Below are 6,000 nucleotides of genomic sequence, written 5' to 3' on the forward strand. Positions count from 1 at the left end.
ACATGGGTTGGCCATTTGAAAATAAGTGGAGCATTGGTACTAACCCTAAATGTGGAGTGTTGGGCGTTAACCCTTCTATCAAAAACATCTGTAGAGACTGAATGGTTAGAGCTAGAAACTAGTATGACCCGTCTCTGGAAAGCTGAGACTCGCACGAACACGTACATGTAATCGATTCTGCTCTATACCGCTCACAAGCCAGGCAATAGCGGTTAGAAGGTGAGGCGCTTGTGGGAAATCCCAGGACATTGTTGTCACAAATGCCAAACTCAAGACAGTTGTCACTGACTAGTTGGATATTCGTTTCCCATTTAACAACTTAAACCTTGCACAAAGTAAATCACCTCACACTGGAAATCTACAATGGATTCACCAAAGTCTACTGAGAATGCGTAAATGTCCAAAGTGTAAATGAAAGCAAACTCTGATTTTTCAAGAGTCAGATGAGAATTCTACCAAGAACAGAGTTTTCTGTTAGCCTGGCAATCTAACAGAGATTTCTTTCCCAGGGATTTGGATACTTGTCGAAATTACATGTTCAAAACTTGCTGCATTGGCCGGGAATCGAACCCGGGCCTCCCGCGTGGCAGGCGAGAATTCTACCACTGAACAACCAATGCCTTGCAAAGCAGTGATAACCCCAAAGGCTGGAAATCGTATCATAAAGCTTAAATTCCAAGCATATTTTCTGCTTTGTGGGCTTAGTGACATTGTACACCCTAACAAAACAGTCCTTCCTCCCCGTCGGGGAATTGAACCCCGGTCTCCCGCGTGACAGGCGGGGATACTCACCACTATACTAACGAGGAGCACATGGGTTGGCCATTTGAAAATAAGTGGAGCATTGGTACTAACCCTAAATGTGGAGTGTTGGGCGTTAACCCTTCTATCAAAAACATCTGTAGAGACTGAATGGTTAGAGCTAGAAACTAGTATGACCCGTCTCTGGAAAGCTGAGACTCGCACGAACACGTACATGTAATCGATTCTGCTCTATACCGCTCACAAGCCAGGCAATAGCGGTTAGAAGGTGAGGCGCTTGTGGGAAATCCCAGGACATTGTTGTCACAAATGCCAAACTCAAGACAGTTGTCACTGACTAGTTGGATATTCGTTTCCCATTTAACAACTTAAACCTTGCACAAAGTAAATCACCTCACACTGGAAATCTACAATGGATTCACCAAAGTCTACTGAGAATGCGTAAATGTCCAAAGTGTAAATGAAAGCAAACTCTGATTTTTCAAGAGTCAGATGAGAATTCTACCAAGAACAGAGTTTTCTGTTAGCCTGGCAATCTAACAGAGATTTCTTTCCCAGGGATTTTGATACTTGTCGAAATTACATGTTCAAAACTTGCTGCATTGGCCGGGAATCGAACCCGGGCCTCCCCCGTGGCAGGCGAGAATTCTACCACTGAACATCCAATGCCTTGCAAAGCAGTGATAACCCCAAAGGCTGGAAATCGTATCATAAAGCTTAAATTCCAAGCATATTTTCTGCTTTGTGGGCTCAGTGACATTGTACACCCTAACAAAACAGTCCTTCCTCCCCGTCGGGGAATTGAACCCCGGTCTCCCGCGTGACAGGCGGGGATACTCACCACTATACTAACGAGGAGCACATGGGTTGGCCATTTGAAAATAAGTGGAGCATTGGTACTAACCCTAAATGTGGAGTGTTGGGCGTTAACCCTTCTATCAAAAACATCTGTAGAGACTGAATGGTTAGAGCTAGAAACTAGTATGACCCGTCTCTGGAAAGCTGAGACTCGCACGAACACGTACATGTAATCGATTCTGCTCTATACCGCTCACAAGCCAGGCAATAGCGGTTAGAAGGTGAGGCGCTTGTGGGAAATCCCAGGACATTGTTGTCACAAATGCCAAACTCAAGACAGTTGTCACTGACTAGTTGGATATTCGTTTCCCATTTAACAACTTAAACCTTGCACAAAGTAAATCACCTCACACTGGAAATCTACAATGGATTCACCAAAGTCTACTGAGAATGCGTAAATGTCCAAAGTGTAAATGAAAGCAAACTCTGATTTTTCAAGAGTCAGATGAGAATTCTACCAAGAACAGAGTTTTCTGTTAGCCTGGCAATCTAACAGAGATTTCTTTCCCAGGGATTTGGATACTTGTCGAAATTACATGTTCAAAACTTGCTGCATTGGCCGGGAATCGAACCCGGGCCTCCCGCGTGGCAGGCGAGAATTCTACCACTGAACAACCAATGCCTTGCAAAGCAGTGATAACCCCAAAGGCTGGAAATCGTATCATAAAGCTTAAATTCCAAGCATATTTTCTGCTTTGTGGGCTCAGTGACATTGTACACCCTAACAAAACAGTCCTTCCTCCCCGTCGGGGAATTGAACCCCGGTCTCCCGCGTGACAGGCGGGGATACTCACCACTATACTAACGAGGAGCACATGGGTTGGCCATTTGAAAATAAGTGGAGCATTGGTACTAACCCTAAATGTGGAGTGTTGGGCGTTAACCCTTCTATCAAAAACATCTGTAGAGACTGAATGGTTAGAGCTAGAAACTAGTATGACCCGTCTCTGGAAAGCTGAGACTCGCACGAACACGTACATGTAATCGATTCTGCTCTATACCGCTCACAAGCCAGGCAATAGCGGTTAGAAGGTGAGGCGCTTGTGGGAAATCCCAGGACATTGTTGTCACAAATGCCAAACTCAAGACAGTTGTCACTGACTAGTTGGATATTCGTTTCCCATTTAACAACTTAAACCTTGCACAAAGTAAATCACCTCACACTGGAAATCTACAATGGATTCACCAAAGTCTACTGAGAATGCGTAAATGTCCAAAGTGTAAATGAAAGCAAACTCTGATTTTTCAAGAGTCAGATGAGAATTCTACCAAGAACAGAGTTTTCTGTTAGCCTGGCAATCTAACAGAGATTTCTTTCCCAGGGATTTGGATACTTGTCGAAATTACATGTTCAAAACTTGCTGCATTGGCCGGGAATCGAACCCGGGCCTCCCGCGTGGCAGGCGAGAATTCTACCACTGAACAACCAATGCCTTGCAAAGCAGTGATAACCCCAAAGGCTGGAAATCGTATCATAAAGCTTAAATTCCAAGCATATTTTCTGCTTTGTGGGCTCAGTGACATTGTACACCCTAACAAAACAGTCCTTCCTCCCCGTCGGGGAATTGAACCCCGGTCTCCCGCGTGACAGGCGGGGATACTCACCACTATACTAACGAGGAGCACATGGGTTGGCCATTTGAAAATAAGTGGAGCATTGGTACTAACCCTAAATGTGGAGTGTTGGGCGTTAACCCTTCTATCAAAAACATCTGTAGAGACTGAATGGTTAGAGCTAGAAACTAGTATGACCCGTCTCTGGAAAGCTGAGACTCGCACGAACACGTACATGTAATCGATTCTGCTCTATACCGCTCACAAGCCAGGCAATAGCGGTTAGAAGGTGAGGCGCTTGTGGGAAATCCCAGGACATTGTTGTCACAAATGCCAAACTCAAGACAGTTGTCACTGACTAGTTGGATATTCGTTTCCCATTTAACAACTTAAACCTTGCACAAAGTAAATCACCTCACACTGGAAATCTACAATGGATTCACCAAAGTCTACTGAGAATGCGTAAATGTCCAAAGTGTAAATGAAAGCAAACTCTGATTTTTCAAGAGTCAGATGAGAATTCTACCAAGAACAGAGTTTTCTGTTAGCCTGGCAATCTAACAGAGATTTCTTTCCCAGGGATTTTGATACTTGTCGAAATTACATGTTCAAAACTTGCTGCATTGGCCGGGAATCGAACCCGGGCCTCCCCCGTGGCAGGCGAGAATTCTACCACTGAACATCCAATGCCTTGCAAAGCAGTGATAACCCCAAAGGCTGGAAATCGTATCATAAAGCTTAAATTCCAAGCATATTTTCTGCTTTGTGGGCTTAGTGACATTGTACACCCTAACAAAACAGTCCTTCCTCCCCGTCGGGGAATTGAACCCCGGTCTCCCGCGTGACAGGCGGGGATACTCACCACTATACTAACGAGGAGCACATGGGTTGGCCATTTGAAAATAAGTGGAGCATTGGTACTAACCCTAAATGTGGAGTGTTGGGCGTTAACCCTTCTATCAAAAACATCTGTAGAGACTGAATGGTTAGAGCTAGAAACTAGTATGACCCGTCTCTGGAAAGCTGAGACTCGCACGAACACGTACATGTAATCGATTCTGCTCTATACCGCTCACAAGCCAGGCAATAGCGGTTAGAAGGTGAGGCGCTTGTGGGAAATCCCAGGACATTGTTGTCACAAATGCCAAACTCAAGACAGTTGTCACTGACTAGTTGGATATTCGTTTCCCATTTAACAACTTAAACCTTGCACAAAGTAAATCACCTCACACTGGAAATCTACAATGGATTCACCAAAGTCTACTGAGAATGCGTAAATGTCCAAAGTGTAAATGAAAGCAAACTCTGATTTTTCAAGAGTCAGATGAGAATTCTACCAAGAACAGAGTTTTCTGTTAGCCTGGCAATCTAACAGAGATTTCTTTCCCAGGGATTTTGATACTTGTCGAAATTACATGTTCAAAACTTGCTGCATTGGCCGGGAATCGAACCCGGGCCTCCCCCGTGGCAGGCGAGAATTCTACCACTGAACATCCAATGCCTTGCAAAGCAGTGATAACCCCAAAGGCTGGAAATCGTATCATAAAGCTTAAATTCCAAGCATATTTTCTGCTTTGTGGGCTTAGTGACATTGTACACCCTAACAAAACAGTCCTTCCTCCCCGTCGGGGAATTGAACCCCGGTCTCCCGCGTGACAGGCGGGGATACTCACCACTATACTAACGAGGAGCACATGGGTTGGCCATTTGAAAATAAGTGGAGCATTGGTACTAACCCTAAATGTGGAGTGTTGGGCGTTAACCCTTCTATCAAAAACATCTGTAGAGACTGAATGGTTAGAGCTAGAAACTAGTATGACCCGTCTCTGGAAAGCTGAGACTCGCACGAACACGTACATGTAATCGATTCTGCTCTATACCGCTCACAAGCCAGGCAATAGCGGTTAGAAGGTGAGGCGCTTGTGGGAAATCCCAGGACATTGTTGTCACAAATGCCAAACTCAAGACAGTTGTCACTGACTAGTTGGATATTCGTTTCCCATTTAACAACTTAAACCTTGCACAAAGTAAATCACCTCACACTGGAAATCTACAATGGATTCACCAAAGTCTACTGAGAATGCGTAAATGTCCAAAGTGTAAATGAAAGCAAACTCTGATTTTTCAAGAGTCAGATGAGAATTCTACCAAGAACAGAGTTTTCTGTTAGCCTGGCAATCTAACAGAGATTTCTTTCCCAGGGATTTTGATACTTGTCGAAATTACATGTTCAAAACTTGCTGCATTGGCCGGGAATCGAACCCGGGCCTCCCCCGTGGCAGGCGAGAATTCTACCACTGAACATCCAATGCCTTGCAAAGCAGTGATAACCCCAAAGGCTGGAAATCGTATCATAAAGCTTAAATTCCAAGCATATTTTCTGCTTTGTGGGCTTAGTGACATTGTACACCCTAACAAAACAGTCCTTCCTCCCCGTCGGGGAATTGAACCCCGGTCTCCCGCGTGACAGGCGGGGATACTCACCACTATACTAACGAGGAGCACATGGGTTGGCCATTTGAAAATAAGTGGAGCATTGGTACTAACCCTAAATGTGGAGTGTTGGGCGTTAACCCTTCTATCAAAAACATCTGTAGAGACTGAATGGTTAGAGCTAGAAACTAGTATGACCCGTCTCTGGAAAGCTGAGACTCGCACGAACACGTACATGTAATCGATTCTGCTCTATACCGCTCACAAGCCAGGCAATAGCGGTTAGAAGGTGAGGCGCTTGTGGGAAATCCCAGGACATTGTTGTCACAAATGCCAAACTCAAGACAGTTGTCACTGACTAGTTGGATATTCGTTTCCCATTTAACAACTTAA

The 6,000-nt window shown here is 44.7% G+C and overlaps 14 non-coding genes across 14 annotated transcripts; all 14 read right to left on the bottom strand.

The window, feature by feature from the left end:
* Positions 1 to 549: 549 nt before the first annotated feature.
* On the bottom strand, positions 550 to 620 carry trnag-gcc (transfer RNA glycine (anticodon GCC)). Its single transcript has one exon. It is a non-coding gene; the product is annotated as a tRNA-Gly (tRNA).
* Positions 621 to 737: 117 nt separating this feature from the next.
* On the bottom strand, positions 738 to 809 carry trnad-guc (transfer RNA aspartic acid (anticodon GUC)). Its single transcript has one exon. It is a non-coding gene; the product is annotated as a tRNA-Asp (tRNA).
* A 551-nt stretch (positions 810 to 1,360) lies between these two features.
* trnag-gcc (transfer RNA glycine (anticodon GCC)) lies at positions 1,361 to 1,431 on the bottom strand. Its single transcript has one exon. It is a non-coding gene; the product is annotated as a tRNA-Gly (tRNA).
* Positions 1,432 to 1,548: 117 nt separating this feature from the next.
* On the bottom strand, positions 1,549 to 1,620 carry trnad-guc (transfer RNA aspartic acid (anticodon GUC)). The gene has a single exon. It is a non-coding gene; the product is annotated as a tRNA-Asp (tRNA).
* Positions 1,621 to 2,171: 551 nt separating this feature from the next.
* trnag-gcc (transfer RNA glycine (anticodon GCC)) lies at positions 2,172 to 2,242 on the bottom strand. The gene has a single exon. It is a non-coding gene; the product is annotated as a tRNA-Gly (tRNA).
* A 117-nt stretch (positions 2,243 to 2,359) lies between these two features.
* Positions 2,360 to 2,431, bottom strand: trnad-guc (transfer RNA aspartic acid (anticodon GUC)). The gene has a single exon. It is a non-coding gene; the product is annotated as a tRNA-Asp (tRNA).
* A 551-nt stretch (positions 2,432 to 2,982) lies between these two features.
* trnag-gcc (transfer RNA glycine (anticodon GCC)) lies at positions 2,983 to 3,053 on the bottom strand. The gene has a single exon. It is a non-coding gene; the product is annotated as a tRNA-Gly (tRNA).
* A 117-nt stretch (positions 3,054 to 3,170) lies between these two features.
* trnad-guc (transfer RNA aspartic acid (anticodon GUC)) lies at positions 3,171 to 3,242 on the bottom strand. Its single transcript has one exon. It is a non-coding gene; the product is annotated as a tRNA-Asp (tRNA).
* Positions 3,243 to 3,793: 551 nt separating this feature from the next.
* On the bottom strand, positions 3,794 to 3,864 carry trnag-gcc (transfer RNA glycine (anticodon GCC)). The gene has a single exon. It is a non-coding gene; the product is annotated as a tRNA-Gly (tRNA).
* A 117-nt stretch (positions 3,865 to 3,981) lies between these two features.
* On the bottom strand, positions 3,982 to 4,053 carry trnad-guc (transfer RNA aspartic acid (anticodon GUC)). Its single transcript has one exon. It is a non-coding gene; the product is annotated as a tRNA-Asp (tRNA).
* Positions 4,054 to 4,604: 551 nt separating this feature from the next.
* trnag-gcc (transfer RNA glycine (anticodon GCC)) lies at positions 4,605 to 4,675 on the bottom strand. Its single transcript has one exon. It is a non-coding gene; the product is annotated as a tRNA-Gly (tRNA).
* Positions 4,676 to 4,792: 117 nt separating this feature from the next.
* On the bottom strand, positions 4,793 to 4,864 carry trnad-guc (transfer RNA aspartic acid (anticodon GUC)). Its single transcript has one exon. It is a non-coding gene; the product is annotated as a tRNA-Asp (tRNA).
* Positions 4,865 to 5,415: 551 nt separating this feature from the next.
* trnag-gcc (transfer RNA glycine (anticodon GCC)) lies at positions 5,416 to 5,486 on the bottom strand. The gene has a single exon. It is a non-coding gene; the product is annotated as a tRNA-Gly (tRNA).
* Positions 5,487 to 5,603: 117 nt separating this feature from the next.
* On the bottom strand, positions 5,604 to 5,675 carry trnad-guc (transfer RNA aspartic acid (anticodon GUC)). Its single transcript has one exon. It is a non-coding gene; the product is annotated as a tRNA-Asp (tRNA).
* Between the last annotated feature and the right edge of the window lie 325 nt (positions 5,676 to 6,000).

Source organism: Salvelinus fontinalis, unplaced genomic scaffold (genome assembly GCF_029448725.1).
Source record: "Salvelinus fontinalis isolate EN_2023a unplaced genomic scaffold, ASM2944872v1 scaffold_1756, whole genome shotgun sequence".
Classification (NCBI taxonomy): Eukaryota; Metazoa; Chordata; class Actinopteri; order Salmoniformes; family Salmonidae; genus Salvelinus; species Salvelinus fontinalis.